The sequence below is a fragment of the Ursus arctos genome, unplaced genomic scaffold (assembly GCF_023065955.2).
Source record: "Ursus arctos isolate Adak ecotype North America unplaced genomic scaffold, UrsArc2.0 scaffold_20, whole genome shotgun sequence".
Lineage (NCBI taxonomy): Eukaryota > Metazoa > Chordata > Mammalia > Carnivora > Ursidae > Ursus > Ursus arctos.
Genome location: NW_026622875.1, coordinates 21,374,520 through 21,392,667, shown reverse-complemented (window position 1 = coordinate 21,392,667; position 18,148 = coordinate 21,374,520). Strand labels below are relative to the sequence as shown.

Sequence of the window (18,148 nt, the reverse complement as noted above, 5' to 3'; positions counted from 1 at the left end):
AACATATTGAAACATTTGTATATTGGTTAGAAATGAATTTTCTGTCATGGTTTTAATAATCCTGGTTATGTCGTACATCCATATGAAATAACAAGCGATTTTTAAAAATTAATTACAATACACAAATATGTTTGACCACTTGAATGTGTATCATTGTACAGTGAGCTATTCGAGTAGCTTTTTGTTTGATGTTTTCAAAAGGATGTATTCATAGAATGTGAACCGACTATTTGGCTTTGCAGTGAAGAGAGGAACAGTGAGAATGTCAAGTTATTTTAGCCGGTATGACAGTATATAAATGAAAGGTGAAGGATGGCGGTAATAAGTAGACCTTCCACACAGTAAAACCGCAGGCCCCCCGTCTAACAAAGCTCTGTTTCTACTACACGTCAGCATCTGAAGTAGAAGAGGGGGAGGGGCTGGAACAAAGCAGCACTGATCTACCCATCCAGGGGTGATATCAGCTCATCTGCATAGCCATCTGAAAGTTTAGTACATGTTGTTTCATCACAAAGAACACACTGTGACATTTAATTATGAGTGCCAAAGCAAAAATTAAATATTGAACAGATTTTTCTTTCCATTTCATTAAACAATGTTGAATTTTATTTTACTAGTATATTGGAAATACATTCGTCATCTTCAGCTCTTTAATATTCCGTCTATGCAAGGTACATTCTTCTATTACAGCTGACATCCAAATCGGTAAATTGTACCCCATCAAACCCATTACTTCTTTTTTTTTTTTTTAAGATTTTATTTATTTATTCGACAGAGATAGAGACAGCCAGCGAGAGAGGGAACACAAGCAGGGGGAGTGGGAGAGGAAGAAGCAGGCTCCTAGCAGAGGAGCCTGATGTGGGGCTCGATCCCAGAACGCCGGGATCACGCCCTGAGCCGAAGGCAGACGCTTAACCGCTGTGCCACCCAGGCGCCCCCAAACCCATTACTTCTTATACAATATGTTCCTGTTACTATTCCTGAAGTGCAATTCATAAATGTCTCCACACATAATTAAAATATGTATAATAACTTAATTGTAATATCTAAATATATGATATAAAACAACTTAATTGTAATATAAAATAGAAATATAAAGAAAGTAATTTATAATTATATGCATTTCAGTATCTAAACACTTGGGAGTAATTACCCCAGAAGGCATGAAGAAGTAGGCTGATGCCTGCATGGATGTGTGTGTATGATTACTACCGAGAGACGGCAGTGACGCGGACTTTGTGACTCCACAACATGGGAGCATGTCCACTGATGGTAAGAATTCTCCCACCCAAATGGTGGATCGTGCTTAGTTAAGCTCTGAACAAGACAATGTACAATCTTTTGACTTATATAGTTAATTTGTATATAGGTTGGACATCTCAATGACACAGTTAGTGAATATTCACTTGGCAGTCTTCTAGGCCTAAAGAATAAACTCAGAATTTTTTTATTTAATTGAAGCTAATGTAGAAGTCTTTAGGTTAAAAAAAAAAAGTTTGTGTTCCTTTAGAAGTTTAGTAGACATCTGTTAAGAAAGGTAACTATTTTTTAAAAATGCTTTTTGCTTTTTAAAGTTATTCCCAATGGCTAGCTTTTCAGGGTAATGCCCTGAAAAGAAAATTAGAAAATTTCCTAGTTTAGTTTAGTAAGCCCAGTTAAGATATATATATTTAAAGAAAAAATCTTGGGCGCCTGGGTGGCTCAGTCGGTTAAGTGACTGCCTTCAGCTCAGGTCATGATCCCAGGGTCCTGGGATCGAGTCCCACGTTGGGCTCTCTGCTCAGCAGGGAGTTTGCTTCTCCTTCTCGCTCTCCCTCTGTGTTCTTCTGCTCTCTCTCTCTTTCAAATAATAATAAAAAAATCTTTAAAGGAAAAGTCTTGCTGGTTTGAATGTAAGGAAAATTAGAAATAAAGTGCAAATATATTTGAAGTTAGAAGCTATTTTATATTGAACATTTGAATGATGTAACAAAACACATAACAAGTGTTTCTGTAGAAGTTCCTCTTTTGCCCTTTTATGTCATTCCATTTCTGCCATGGTTAGGTTTTGCTCAAAAATAACAAAATAACGTCTTACAAGGAAAGTATCTTCTCCACATTTTGACACTCCAGTTAGTGGCTGAGAGCTAACTCTACAGCCAGGATACCTGAATCTGAATCCCCGCACCTCCACTTGTGTGACCCTGAGCAAGTCACTTACCTCCAGTTTTCTCCTATATAATGCAAGTAACAATAATACCTTCCTCACTAGATTGTTTTGAGAATTGAAGACTAAATGAATTCATACAATGTAAAATACTGAGAACAGTTAAGTAACTGTTACTTCATTTTAGTCAATTTTAGAAGCTCCTCTAATAGAAGTGGCACTTAAAAAATAATGTATTTTTAGTTATGAGGTAAAGCACTCTTAACTGTTCTCCATAAAAATTTTGTAAGAAAAAGTTAATTGTTGTAAACACGGGTTACTTGTTGCACTGTGAGCTTTTGTGCAGAGTCATTAGTGAGGCCTTTAATGACTTGCCTGTCACATTTTTTCTAATCATGGGGTCAACATGATTTCCAGATTTTATATTAAGAAAAGGTTTTGTAAATATTGAGCTCTCTCTTTAATTTTAGTTTTTCTGTCTTCGTAGAAATAGTTTATTGGCTGTTGCAGATAAGCATATGGGGTACATTTTTTGACTGCTTGATTTTGCGGGAAACCCATATGTCTTAGAAAATTTACCCTTTTTTAAGCCCTCAGTTTTCATCTGCATAGCCTTTCAGAGCAATAGTTAAGTTTTACAATCAGCCTGCTGCTTTCTCTTTTCTCTGCACTTAATAAACCTGAGTCAGTGATCAGAACAGAACCTGCTTTTCCTAAGTTGGCTTCAAGCAAGCTTTCCCTGGGTGGGTGGAGCTGTGGTATTAAACAGTAGAAAGACTGCAACTCAGGAGTCACTCCACCTGGCTTGGAATCTTGAGTATCTGTTTCCTACCTGTGTGATCCTGCACCAAATTCTTAAAGATTTTTTTTTTAATTTATTTATTCGACAGAGATAGAGACAGCCAGAGAGAGAGGGAACACAAGCAGGGGGAGTGGGAGAGGAAGAAGCAGGCTCATAGCAGAGGAGCCTGATGTGGGGCTCGATCCCATAACGCCGGGATCACGCCCTGAGCCGAAGGCAGATGCTTAACCACTGTGCCACCCAGGCGCCCCCCTGCACCAAATTCTTAACATCTCTGTCCCTTAACTCCTCAACTAAAATGGGAACAGCAATATTACCTACCTCATAGAGTTGCTATGAAGATTAAATGAATTAATACATGTTAACTACCTGGAACAGTGCCTGAAACATAGTAAGCACTCAGTAAGTATTAGCCATTATTATAGATCAGTATTGCCACTGCTGATCTCTGCCTTAGAGAATGGCCTTGAGAAAAGTATCTTGTTTTCAGTGATGATTCTTGTAGGAATTAGGATGTTTGTGTGTACCCACAACCTGTGTGCAACTGCCAACATGAGTTTTTAGGAGAGTGGTTTTCAACTTTTTAAAAACCACCCCAACACATCTGAACATTTCCATCAGCAACAATGGGCTCTCCCACAGTGGTTTTCAAAGAAGTGTGTGTATAGAAACCAGGCCGGAAGGAGAGTTAGGAAAAAACGCCCAGATGAAAATCTCAGTTAGAAGCTTCTGGAACTATTTCAGTGCAGATGAAATGTTCTATGGCATTTGCATTTTATCCTAGCTTTTAAGGAGCTACCTACTAACTATATTTATTAGGACTTATATAAGAAGTCCAACTAAATTATATATACCAAAATTGTAGGTAATAAAATAATCAAAATTCTTGCCAGGCCACCGGAAGGGAGACTTTATAAATCCAAAAAACACATAGTATAGAACAAGCTTTGTGTGATTGGTATAAGACAATTGTCAACCAACTCTTTAGTGCTGATTGTTAGAACTTCCTTGTCAATTAATATCTGCTATACTCACTCCTGCTCTGCTTTTTCTACCTTAATAGAAATTATGTATTTATAATAGAAATTCAGGGGCACCTGGGTGGCTCAGTTGGTTAAGTGTCTGCCTTTGGCTCAAGTCATGATCCCAGGGTCCTGCACTGAACCCTGCGTGGTCGGGCTCCCTGCTCAGCGGGGAGCCTGCTTCTCCCTCTGCCTGCTGCTCCCGCTGCTTGTCTGCACTCTCTCTCTTTCTCTCTCTCTGACAAATAAATACATAAAATCTTTAAAAAAAGTATTACTCACGGCTTGCCTCCTATATATAAGGCTTTGCCTTAATGGTATAAAGCATTTGAATACAAGTAAGTTTCCTATCTTCAGAGACTGCAGGGTCTGTGAGGGAATGTTAGATTCACAACAGATTTGTGAAGTGTAATGTAACGAACTTTCCAAGAGACCCGTAGTGCCTGGGAGGTAGAAGGGACAAACCACATTCGCTTGCAGCGTATTCAGTATATGACTACAAGGACCATCTCTTGTGTGGATTATGAAAACCCATCTCTATACTATGTAACACTATGTGTATGTATGTGCTCCATAGCACTTCTGGGGAGAGAGATGCTATGTGTCCCCTTGAAGCAAGCTGTTCACATTGCTTCCACTTCCTCGCCTGTCTACTTTGCCGTTAGTGCCATCTCCACTTTACAGACTCTCGTATGTGCCTGCTTGTAACCTTCTGTGTAGGGCAGGAGGAGGAGGGGGCCCGCCCACTAACAAAAAAGCCTCCTAAAGAGGAAAATAACATTTAAAATAATTACTTTTCTTGAGGGGTATAGGTCTGTGCTATCTAATAATATAGCCACTAGCCACATGTGGCTATATAAATTTTAACTTTAATTAACTAAAATTTAAAATTCAGTCCCTTAGTCACATTACCCACATTACAGAGGCTCAGTAGTCACATGTGGGTAATGGCTTTCATATTGGACATCCCAGAATAAAACATTCCATCATGGAAGAAAGTTCTGTTGGACAGTGCTGGTATAGATCATCTGTTTTTAAGGCCTATTCTATCAGAATTTAGGAATCACGGAGGCCTCGGTTATATCAAATTTAAATGACCTTGCACCCTCCTTTTATTTATTTATTTATTTATTTATTTATTTATTTATTTATTTTAAAGATTTTATTTATTTGACAAAGAGTGAGACAGCAAGAGGGGGAACACAAGCAGGGGGAGTGGGAGTGGGAGAAACAGGCTTCCTGCTGAGCAAGGAGCCCAACACGGGGCTCGATCTGAGGACCCTGGGATCATGACCTGAGTCGAAGGCAGATGCTTAATGACTGATCCACCCAGGAGCCCCCACCCTCCTTTATCTTTGGAAACTAGAATGTTGAACATGAGCCTTATTTTATTAATTAAATCTTATCCTTGACAAAGAGAATTACACACTTTTAACTGGTCAATTCACTACACTTAGGGAAAAAAATTTACCCAAATACAAAGATCCAAAATTATATTGAAACACCTCAGTTTAAAAAAAGGATTGTTGACGTAATTTCCTGTTCTTTACATTTTCTAAGAATTTCTTATTTTCAAAATGGCTTAATATTTGAAACTATACACTTATGTAGCTGCCTTTGTATTTTTTTTTAAGATTTTATTTATTCATTTGACAGAGAGAGAGATAGCCAGTGAGAGAGGGAACATAAGCAGGGGGAGTGGGAGAGGAAGAAGCAGGCTCCCAGCGGAGGAGCCTGATGTGGGGCTCGATCCCAGAACGCCAGGATCACGCCCTGAACCGAAGGCAGACGCTTAACGACTGAGCCACCCAGGTGCCCCTGCTTTTGTATTCTTGATTAAGATTTATAGCAGTGGTTCTCAGCCAAGTGATGATTTTGCCCTGCAGGGGACATTGGGCAATGTCTGGAGACCTCTGTGGTTGTCACAACTGGTAGGGGTGCTGGGACCTTTGGGTGGGGCCACAGATGCTGCTAACCACCCTAAAGTGCACGGGGCAGCCCCCACAATAAAGAATTATCAAGTCAAAAATGTCAGTAGACTAAGGTTGAGCAATCCTGATTAACAGTAATTTATATACATTTTAATAATATTTTTGAGACATTAGAATTCCCTGTTAGAAACTTGCTGAAATATGGTCGGTAATGATAATAAAATTTATGTAACACTTACTAGGTACCAAATTATCTTCTAAGAGCTTTACATGTATTAACTCATTTAACCTTAACAAACCTCCCTTTCTATTATCAACTACTTTTACAGCTAAAGAAACATAGACATTGAGAAACTAAGTAACCTGCTGCTATGGACTGAATTATGTCACCTTCCCCCAAATTCATATGTTGAAGCCCTAACCTTCAATGTGAATATAGGGTAGGCTTTAGGAGGTAATTCAGGTTAAATGAAATAAGGGTGGGGCCCTAATCCAATAGGATTGGTAGCTTATAAGAAAAGGGAGAAATCCCCACCCCTCCAGTTCACGCACTAAGAGGCTATATGAGAACTCAGCAAGAAAGTGGCCATCTGCAGTCCAAGGAGAGCCCTCTCCAGACACTGACCTTGCGGACGTCTTGATCGTAGACTTTCCAGTCCCCAGAACTATGAGAAAATAAATTTCTGTTGTTGTTTTTTGTTTTAAGATTTATTTATTTATTTTAGAGAGACAAAGAGAGCAGGGCCAGAGGGTGAGAGAGATAGTAAATCTCAAGCAGACTCCCTGCTGAGCATAGAGCTGGAAGTGGGGCTTGATCCCACGACCCTGACATCATGACCTGAGCTGAAATCAAGAGTCGGTCGTTTAACTGACTGAGTCACCCAGGCGCCCCTAGATTTCTGTTGTTTAAGCCACCCAATCAATGGCATTCTGTTATGGCGGCCTGAGCTAAGGCATCTGCCCAAGGTTATAAAACTAATAAATGGAAAGCAGGATATGAACCCAGGCAGTCTGGTTCTAGAATCCATGTGCTTCACCACTAGCTTACACTGTATTAATAGAATACGTATTTGAACATATTTTCTTCCAAGATTGCTTTTCTGAGATTTGTCCACATATTTCTGTTTTTAATTCTCTAAAGCTACATACAAACCTCTTCATTTATACTTATATTTTAGAACTGTATATTTTATGTTTTCAACTATTGGCCAAGCCATTCCATTGTGTTCTATACCATTTTATTGTGTTCTAGCATACTACTATCATATATGACCTAAATTTAAACATTCATTACACTGAAAAGGGAGTTTGTATTTGTTTTCAAAGAATAGAAGCGTATGAAGAGATCACTGGTAAAAATATATATATTAAACTGTCTGGTATATTTTTTTATAAATGCTAAAACAATATTGGAGGAGGTTATTACTAGATTTATCAATTTTTTAAAATTTGGTTCCTAGAGTAGATAATGTGAAAAATGTTAAGCCCCTTCTGCTTAAATATAAGTATAATTATGGCTCAATACTTGGAGTTCCTCAGAAAACCAATTATATCCTTAATAAAGCCAGGCTCAAAGGGAAGATATTGGTGCATAATACAAAGAGTTAATTTCATGTTTGGTATGATACCTTCTTTGAAACACTAGTGAATCAGCTGGCAGTACATTTTTCTGCCAATATCAGAAAACCTGACTACACTGGCTTAAACAGATAGCAGTTTATTGTCTCACACAACAAGAAGTCTAGGGGTAAGGGGGTGCCTGGATGTCTCAGTCAGTTGGGTATCTGCCTTCGGCTCAGGTCCCTGCATCAGGCTCCTTGCTCAGCGGGGAGCCTGCTTCCCCTCTGCCTGCCTTTCCCCCTGCTTGTGTTTTCTCTCTCTCTCTCTGACAAATAAATAAATAAAATATTAAAAAGAAGAAGAAGAAGAAGAAGAAGTAGTAGTAGTAGTAGTAGTAGTAGTAGTAGTCTAGGGGTAGGAAGATTAGGGCTACTGCACTGATCCGTGGTGTCCTCAGGAACCATGCTTTCTTCCTTCTGTTCTCAACATCTTCAGCATGAAGCCTTGTTCTCACACCTCTCAGTCACAGTCCCAAGTTGGCTACTATATTTTCAAGTCTCATTATTCACCTTCCTGGGGAAAAGTGAGGGGCTAAAGGATTTTTTTTCTTTAGTAAGACTGACTTTTACTTGGGAAAGGGTGACCTTGCTGGTGTCTTTAGTCTATACCTCATTGGCCAGAATTATGTCCCAGACTCACTTCTAGATGCAAAAGAAATAGGAGGTGAAGTATTTGGCTTTCCAGCTTTTATTTTATTTTTTATTTTTTTAGAGGTGGGGGAAAGGCAGAGGGAGAGGGAGAGAGAGAATCTTAAGCAGGCTCCACAGCCAGCACAGCGCCTTACATGGGGCTCAATCTCACAACTCTGAGATCATGACCTGAGCCAAAAAATCAAGAGTTGGATGCTTAACTATTGGGCCACCGAGGTGCCCCTAGCTTTCCAGCTTTTACAGTAGAGGAAGAAAAGGGAACAGAGATTGGGAATAGGTGTTGAGTTAATCAACCTATATTATTATCTACCATTAGTATTAATGACTAACGCAGCAACTGTTAATACTTGGAGCATTGCTGCTACATGTACTATGACTCTTAGAATTGGAAAGGATCTTACAGATCATTTTATCTCTGAAACAACATCTTTGTGTCTATATTTTTTAAAATGCTGACTTGTAAAGCAAAACTTTTCAGTGAGCCTTTAGCATATGGTCATTGTGACACAAATTTGGAGAGTCCTTGAATAAAATTGTTTCAAAATATAACTCCATATGGAAAAAAATATGACGTTATATAGACTGTGACACTGCTTTTAGATATTTCCCCCAATCCTGATTTTATGCTGAAGTTAGAGAGTAATTGTTCTTTGTGTTCTGAAAGAGAACCGAAATAGCATATGGAGCCTTTTACAGATAAAATGATTGCTTCTACAATTGTCCTGGGAAATTTAAACTGTTTGGAAAGATCCAAATCTCATGCTTTTACCCAGCTTATCTGATTTCTGCCATTGCTGCCTCAATGTCTGCACTAAAGAATGTGAGCAGTCAACAGATTACTGCCTGAGGAGGCCATATTCTCAACAAAAGCTTTAAGAGCCAGATAATGGGCAAAAGAATTGAAAAGATGCTTCACAAAAGCAGACATACAAATAGGCAGTCACGAAAATGGCCTAGTCTAACGTTCCTCATCAGAAATGCAAGTTAAAATTACAACAAAATACCTCTACTCACCTCCTAGAATAGGTCAAGTTAAGGAGACTGTTGACACCATGACTCGGTGAGGTTGTGGAGGACCTGGAACTCTCATACATTGCTGATGGGAATGAAAACTGCAATAGCCAAACAGTAAGGCGGTATCATAAAAAGTTAAATACACATCTACCCTATGACCCAGCAATTTTGTTTCTAGGTATTTGCCCAAGAGCAATGAAAACTTATGTCCACAAAAAAAAACATAGATGAATATTCAAAGCTGCATTTTTTGTATGTATAATAGCCCAAACTGGAAACAACCCAATGTCCATCAACAGAAGAACAGTGGTATATTCATAGAATGGAATGCTACTCAGCAGTTTAAAAAAAAAAAAAAAAAGGAACAAGCTACTGATACATGTAACAACATGAATGAGTCTCAAAACATTATGTGGAACAAAGGAATCCAGACAGGGAAGAGTACTTAGCTGTACAATTCTGTTTATATGAAGTTCAAGAACAGGCGAAATTAATCTACAGAAGTCAGAATGGTTGCCTCTCACTGGGGATATTAACTGGAAAAGAGCACAAGAAAGCTTTCAGCAGCCATGGAAATGGTGACTGTATTGATTTGGGTGATGGTTACATGAGTGCATACGTTGTCAAAACTCATCGATCTGTACATTTTATTCTGTGTAAAATAAACCTGAATTTTTTTTTAAAAGACAGGTGGATCATTTGAGACCACAACCAACACCCTTTCCTATTTGCCACTAAGTGGAAAATACAAGAAAATACATTAATGGTTGTTCCATTTGTCTTACTGTTCAACTCTTCAAGAAAGCACTCAAATCAAAATAATTGTGTTTCTGATCTTGTTCTGGTCCCCTGTGGAGGTAATCTGAGAAAGCTCCTTGGAGTTCATTAGAAGTGTTTCATTTTCAAGAAGTTTATCAAAATGCAGAAGAAATCAGTAATGGAAGAGGTAATTTTTTAAAAGGGAAAATGTTTTATTCATCCCAACTCTCTTCTAAAAGATTTTTCAGGGTTTTAAGTGTACAAAGTCTTAGAGCTGCCATTAGTCATAAGGTGGAAATTTTAGTGTACCCTGCAATTCCTCACTGAACTTTCAGCACCTCACCGAAAAACACCAACTCAGAGTTTTTCTAACAATAGGCTTAGAACTTCAGGATAAAAGATATGGACTAGGGTCATTCCCATACCTTCTGCTTTAAAAAGCCCTCGACGCCGCTAAGGCTGTAGTGCTGGGCTTCTGTCCAACAGATGGCCTGGAACTGAGGTCTTGTGAGTGAGTACACACAGACCCCTTGATAAAGCCTAGGTGTGCTGGAGCCCTCCCACCTCCACCTCAGCCCTACTGTTACGTCCTTAGGTGGATGCAAAGTAAAATGAGTTACCGTTGAAGTCCTGGTGTAGCGCTCAAACCTGCATCTAACCACAGAAATGCCCCAGATACTTCCAGCTCAGCTCTGACCATCCCTCTGCCAGGCACAGGGACCAGGTGGGAGGGAGGGAGGTACTCCCCATAAGACCTCCCATAACTCAGTGGTCAGGTGGGTCCACTAGTGTCATCTCCAGCATCCTGCATGCCCACACGCCAGCACCCCTCCCTGCCCCAAGTCTCAGGGCCTGGCCACCACCACTGAGTTGTTGAGCCATCAGTCTTATCCTGCCCTTCCTTCCTAGTGAGGTCCAAAAACACAAGAAATCCAGACTTTCCAGGTCATCTCACATGCTCTCAAATCTAACCCCAAGTAGTTCTTTACATCCCCTTTTATTCCCTCCTCTCCCACTCTTCCCAACTTCTGAAACTTCCTCTGTGCCCTCTGGTAGTTACACCAATAAACTTTCCTCCATCCTCATCCTTCTCTGAAAGTTCCCTTCACTTTTTTTTTTCAATTGATGTATAGTTGATACACAATGTTACATTAGTTTCAGGCATACAACCTAGTTATTCCACTAGTCTCTACATTATGCTATGCTCGCCACAAGTGTGGCTATTACCATCTGTCCTCATGGGCTATATTTCCCATTCTGTACCTTTTATCCCCATGATTTATTGATTTGATAACTGGAAACCTGTATCTGCCACTCCCCTTCACCCATTTTGCCCAGCACTCCACCCCAGGCCCCTCTTGCCACCACCAGTTTGTTCTTTATATTTATAGGAGTTTGTTTCTGCTTTTTGTTTCTTTGTTTATTCATTCATTTTATTTTTTAGATTTCACATACAGGTGAAATCATATAGTATTTGTCTTTCTCTATCTGACTTACTTCACTCAAGATAATACCCTCTAGGTCTATCCATGTCACAAATGGCAAGCTCTCATTTCTCCTTATGGCTGAGTAATATTCTACCGTATATAAATACCACATCTTCTTTATCCTTTCGTCTATTGATGGACACTTCAGTTGCTGCCCTGTCTTGGCTATTGTAAATAATGCTGCCATCAACATAGGGGTGCGTGTATCTTTTTGAGTCAGTGTTTTCATTTTCTTTGGGTAAATACCCAGTAGTGGAATTGCTGTCATACAGTAATTCTATTTTTAATTTTTTGAGTACAGATGGCCTGGAACTGAGGTCTTATGAGTGAGTATAGACAGACCCCTTGATAGAGCTTAGGAGTGCTGGTGTATGTAGTCCTAATAGTTCATTTTTGCTTTTGTTTTCCTTGCCCAAAAAATGTTGCTATGGCTGATGTCAAAGAAATTACTGCCTATGTTTTTTTCTAGGAGTTTTATGATTTCAGGTCTCACATTTAGGTCTGTAATGCATCTTGAGTTTATTTTTGTGTATGATGTAAGAAAGTGCTTCAGTTTCATTCTTTGGCATGTAACTGTTCAGTTTTCCCAGTACCTTTTGTTGAAGAAATTGTCTTTTCCTAATTGTATATTCTTAAAAAAAAAAAAAGATTTTATTTATTTATTTGAGGCAGACTGAGAGAGCATGAGCTGGGGGAAGGGCAGCTGGAGAGGGACAAGCAGATTACCTGCTGAGCATGGAGTGCAATGTGGGGCTCAATCCCAGGACCCCAAGATCATGACCTGAGCTGAAGTCAGACACTCAACCCACTGAGCCACCCAGGCACCCCCCTAATTGTATATTCTTGCCTCCTCTGTCAAAGATTAATTGACCATATGATCATGGGTTCATTTCTGGGCTCTCTATTCTGTTCCATTAATCTGTGTGTCTGTTTTTGTACCAACACCATACTGCTTTAATTATTGCAACTTCATAGTATACCTTGAAATCTGGCATTGTGATACCTCCAGCTTTGTTCTTCTTTCTCAAGATTGCTTTAGCTATTCATGGTCTTTTGTGTTTCCATACAAATTTTGGTATTATTTGTTCTAGTTCATGAAAGATGCTTTTGGAAAAAAAAATGCTTTTGGTATATTGATAGGGATTGCACTGAATCTGTAGGTAGCTTTAGGTAGTATGGGCATTTTAGCAATATTAATTCTTCCAATCTATGAGCATGGAACATATGTCTATTTCTTTGTGTTGTCTTCAATTTCTTTCAACAGTGTTTTATAGTTTTCAGAGTACCAATCTTTCACCTCCTTGGTTAAGTTTATTCCTAGGTATTTCATCCTTTTTGGTGTAATTGTTAATTGAAGTATTTTATTAATTTCTCTTTCTGCTACTTTGTTATTAATGTATAGAAACACAACTGAGTTCTGTGTATTAATCTTGTGTCCTGCAACTTTGCTAAATTCATTTATGAGTTCTCGTAGTTGCTTTGTGGCATCTTGAGGGTTTTCTATGTATAGTATCATGTTATCTGCAAGTAGTGACAGTTTAACTTCTTCGTTACCAATATGCCAATACGGATGCCTTCTATTCCTTTTTTTTTTTTTTTTTTTTTGTCTGATTGCTATGGCTAGGACCTCCAGTATTATGTTGAATGAAAGTAGGGAGAGTGGAATCCTTGTCTTGTTCCTGATCTTAAAGGAAAAGCTCTCAGTTTCTCACCATTGATGTTTTAGCTGTGTGTTTTTTATATGGCCTTTGTTATGTTGAGGTTCATTCCCTCTAAACCCAGTCTGTTGAGAGTTTTTATCATGAACGGATGTTGAATTTGTCAGATGTTTTTCTGCATCTATCGAGATAATCATATGATTTTTATCCTTCATTGTGATAATGTGCTATATCACATTGATTGATTTGTGAATATTGAACTGTACTTGCATCTCCAAAATAAATCCCACTTGATGGTGGTGAATGATCCTTTCAACATATTGTTAAATGAGGTTTGCTACTATTTTGAGGATTTTTGCATCTATATTCATCAGGGATATTGGCTTATACTTTGCTTTGCTTTTCTTCTCTTTTCTTTTTTTAGTGTCTTTGTCTGGTTTTGGTATCAGGGTAATGCTGGCCTCATTAGAATGTATTTGGGAGCTTTCCTTCCTCTTGTATTTTTTTTGAATAGTTTGAGGAGAAAAGGCATGAACTCTTCTTTTAGTATTTGGTTGAATTCATCTGTGAATCCATCTGGTCCTGGACTTTTGTTTGTTGGTCACTTTTTGATTACCAATTCAATTTTGTTATTACTGGTTGGTCTGTTCAGATTTTCTTTCTTCCTGATTCAGGTTTGGAAGATTGTATGTTCCTCAAAATTTATCTGTTTCTTCTTGTTATCCAATTTGTTGGCATATATTTTCTTGTAGTAGTCTCTTATAAACCTTTGTATTTCCGTGGTGTCAGTTGTTATTTCTCTTTCGTTTCTGATTTTATGGATATGGGTCCTCTTTTTTTTTCTTGATGAGTCTGGCTAAAGATTTGCCTATTTTTGTTTATCTTTTCAAAGAATTAGCTCTTGGTTTGATCAGTCACTTTCTTATTCTCACTGAAACCTGTCTCTCTCTTGAGGACACTGCTTCTTCTGCAACCTTCCTGCTCCCTCATATTACTGAAACTGGCAATGTGCAAGATATCTTCATTGCTTCCTGTTGCTGCTTCCCTCCCTAAAAACTCCTAGCTCTGACTCTCAGGTCATTAGACCACTACTCACCACAGTCTTCCTGTGGCCCCAGTCACTCTCCTTTGTTCTTTGAAGATGCTAGCTCCGCTCTCTGTCAGTTTGTCCATCACTTCCCTTTGGGTAATTCTTGGTAATTTCAATATTCACATGGATGATGCTTCTAGTAGCCTTGTTTCTAAATTCCCTGACCACATCTCCTCCAGCGATCTTATCTTTCGCCCCCTACCTTGCCCACTTACTCCAGTGATCATACCCTTGAGCAAAATTCCTCAGAAGACTAGCTTATACTGGCTGCCTCCAATTTACCTCCTTCCATTTTCTACTGAACTAATTAATAAAGGTTTCATCATACCACACCATCGAAACTACTCTTGTCCAGCTGCCTAGTGACCTCCAAATTGCTAAATCTTTTTGAGTCTCAGTATTTTATTGAAATAGCACATTTACCAATTAACCAAGAATACACTAACTGTCGGGGGCGCTTGGGTGGCTCAGTCTTTAAGCATCTGCCTTTGGCTCAGGTCATGATCCCAGGATCCTGGGATCAAGCCCCACATCGGGCTCCCTGCTCTGCTGGGAGCCTGCTTCTTCCTCTCCCACTCCTGCTGCTTGTGTTCCGTCTCTCAATGGCTGTCTCTCTCTCTGTCAAATAAATAAATAAAATCTTTAAAAAAAAAAAAAAAGAATACATTAACTGTCTTTCCCTGGCAACTCTCCACCCCCAGAATATGCAGCACAATACCAGAGTGACTTCAAATATCCTTGATCATGAGAACCCACAGAAATATGACCATGTTATGTGATTCAACACTCTGATGGCCTTGAGTTGTTCTTAGGACAGAGCCCAAATCCTTAAAAGGATGGTTTGACTCTTGGCTGTCCCTGTAGCCTCATCTCGTACCACATGTCTTCCCCCTCATTCACGACACTCCACTGGTCTTTGGCATTGAATAGGCTGCTCCCACTTTTAGAAATGCTCCTCTCCTCCCTCCCTTTCCTTCAGAAGAACACTCAGCCCTCCCTGACCTGCCTGGCCAGTTCCCCTGCCATGCCTGATCATGGTATCACATAACTCCTGCTGGATCACCTGGCATAAATGGAAAACCACGCATTTAATTTTGTCTTCCTCACTAGATGAGAAGTTCCATGAGGGCAGAGACCACATCTGCTTTGGCTCCCCACTGTGGCCAGAGCTCCAGCACAATGCCAGGCATGTAGCTGACTCCAATAAAGAAATGTTGAAGAGAAGAAGAAAGAAGGCAAGTGGCAGGGCTCTCGTTCATCATCGGACCCGTAGGACCTGCTTGTGATATCTGATACACAGCAGGTGGTCACTCAGTATTCTGAATGAATGAATACATGTGTCAGTGTTTTCAGATAGCGCTTGGCCAGGAGGAAGTAGTAACATACCCAAGTTATAAACGATTTTAGGATATGCTAAACTGGGTCAGGTAATAAAGAAACTCCTACATTTCAATGCTTAATACATACAGGTTTGTTTCTGGATAATAGATTATATTAAATAATATTGGTAATTGTGTTGAGGGTGATAATGGCACGATCGTAACGCTGATCACTGGCCTATTTGCTCACAGGTACTTTCTCTGACTTTGCCCTTTTCTGATCTGTATCCCAGGGGGCTCACCTCCCATCCTCCCTTGCTGTATTAGCCTGCTCTGGCTGCCATAACAAACCACCATAGACTGGGTGACTTAGACAACAGAATTTTATTTTCTCACAGTTCTGGAGGCTGGAAGTTCAAGATCAGGGTGCCAGTTGGGTTCTGATGAGAGAGAACTCTTCCTGACTTGGAGGCTGCCTTTTTGTTGTGTTCTCACATGGCAGGCGTGTGGGTAGTGGAGAAAGACCTTCCTCTCCTTATAAGGCCATTGGTTCTATAGGGCCCCACTCTTGTGACCTCATTTGACCTTAATTACCTCAAAACAGCCCCATCTCCAAATACAGTGGCACTGAGTATTAAGGTTTCAACATATGAATTTGGAGGCACGCAGTTCAGCCCATTAGCACTTGCCTCTCGGCTTCTGGCCAGTTCTGCCGATGAAGACAGGATGCTAGGGCTTCTCTCCTGTCTCTCTCAGCTTCATGTGGCCTGGCTGCCAGTGGCTGCATCTCCTCCACTATATCTGCTCCCACTGGATTACACTCTGCCTCCCTGGTCCCAGCTTCTACCAGACAGCCCCTGTATTACTTTCCTATGATTGCTGTAACGAATTACCACAAACTGCGTGCTTTACAACAAGTGAAATTTATTATCTCACAGTTCAGGAGACCAGCAGTCCAAAATCAAAGTGTCAGCGAGGTCGGGTCCTTCTGCAGCCTCTAAGGGAGAATCTGTTCCATGTCTCTCTCCTAACTTCTGGTGGTCGTGGGTAATCTTTGACATTCCTTGGCTTATAAATGCATCCTTCCAATCTCTGCTTCCATCTTTATATTGCCTTGTCTCTGTGTGTCTCTTTATCTAAATCTCTCTCTTTTCTTATAAAGATGCCAGTTATTTAGCCCCCCACCCAATCTAGTATAACCTCATCTTAACTTGATTACATCTTGATTGCATTCACAGGTACTGGGGTTTAGGACTTGAACATATTACTGCAGCCCACTGCAGTCCATCATGGTTCTGTGGGTCGTTAAGCGTTTGTGGCCCAAGTGCTCTAATAACACACCTCCTCTTCCCTTTGTCCCTCCAGTCCTCTGGATGGGAGCAGTTTTCTGCTAAGAGCTAGTCTCTGAGCTGTCTCACCAACCCCTGCTTGTTATATTATATAAAATATAAATATATAATACATATGTGTATATATGTATGTATACAAACATGTATGTATATATGGTATGTATAGATACTAAACTATTTACAGATACAATGACATGGGATTTTCTTTAAGATAATCCAGCTGGGAAAAAAGGAATGGTGGGAAGACCCCACTCTAAAATATGAACTTTGGGTGATTATGATATGCCAGTATAGATTCATTAATTGTAACAAACGTACCACTTGGGGGGGAGTGGGTATGTCGATAGTGTGGGAGGCTGTGCATGCGTGGGGCAGGGAGTATATGGAAAATCTCTGTACCTTCCTCCTAACTTTGCTGTGAATCAAAAACTGATCTAAAAAAAAAAACAACTGGGTGGCTCAGTCAGTTAAGCGTCCAACTCTTCATTTTGGTTCAGGTCCTGATCTCAGGGTCTTGGGATTGAGCCCTGCATCAGCCTCTGCCCTGGGCATGGAGCCTGCTTAAGAGTCTCTCTTTCCCTCTCCCTCTGCCCTTCAGCCACTCTCATGCACTCTCTCTCAAAAAAAAAGAAAAGAAAAGAAAAGAAAGAAAGAAAGAAAGAAAGAAAGAAAGAAAGAAAGAAAGAAAGAAAAAGAAGAAGAAGAAAGAAAGAACAAATAAAACAAGAGGGTGTTAGATGAAAGTGAAAGAAAATTGGCAAAAATGCTAATAATGCCAATAATAACAGTTGGGTGATAAGTATGGGAAAGTTCATTTTACTATTCTCTGTACTTTTATGTATATTTGGGATTTTCCATAACAAAAAGATCTCTAAGAATGGTGTGATAAAATGGTGATTTTTATCTCCTGTATCATTTTTATACTTAGTCCTGTGAAAATAACCTTGTGTATTACTCCTTTCTAATTTCACCAAGAAAACTTCAGTTGTCTCTAGAACTCTGTTGAGGAAAATCCAGCAGGACTACCCATTGGTCTTACTATTCAGTATTTCAACAGAAAAGACAAAGTGCTTGAAAACTAATTTTTTGTGAGAAAATTCTGTAACCACATTGAAACAGCAGTCTACAATTTATCTAGCTCCCTCTGTTCTCTGTTTAGTATTCAACAAGTTTTAACCAATAAGATATCCTTGACTTCTTCAAATTATTAAAATACAAAGTGTGCTCAGCTATTGTTGGAAAGGTAAACACCCTTTTGCTTTTCCTTCCAGTAGAGGGCTTCTACTAAAAGAAAAAAGCAA

General features: G+C 39.6%; 1 protein-coding gene across 2 annotated transcripts in view; it reads left to right on the top strand.

The window, feature by feature from the left end:
- The first annotated feature begins 1,102 nt into the window (after positions 1-1,102).
- The window catches only part of GRK7 (G protein-coupled receptor kinase 7), a 53,534-nt gene continuing 36,488 nt past the window's right edge, over positions 1,103-18,148 (top strand). For both annotated transcript variants that reach the window (XR_008960657.1, XM_057316015.1), the window contains exon 1: positions 1,103-1,272. The gene's annotated coding sequence lies outside the window, so the exon portion shown is untranslated. The remainder of the gene's footprint in view (positions 1,273-18,148) is intronic.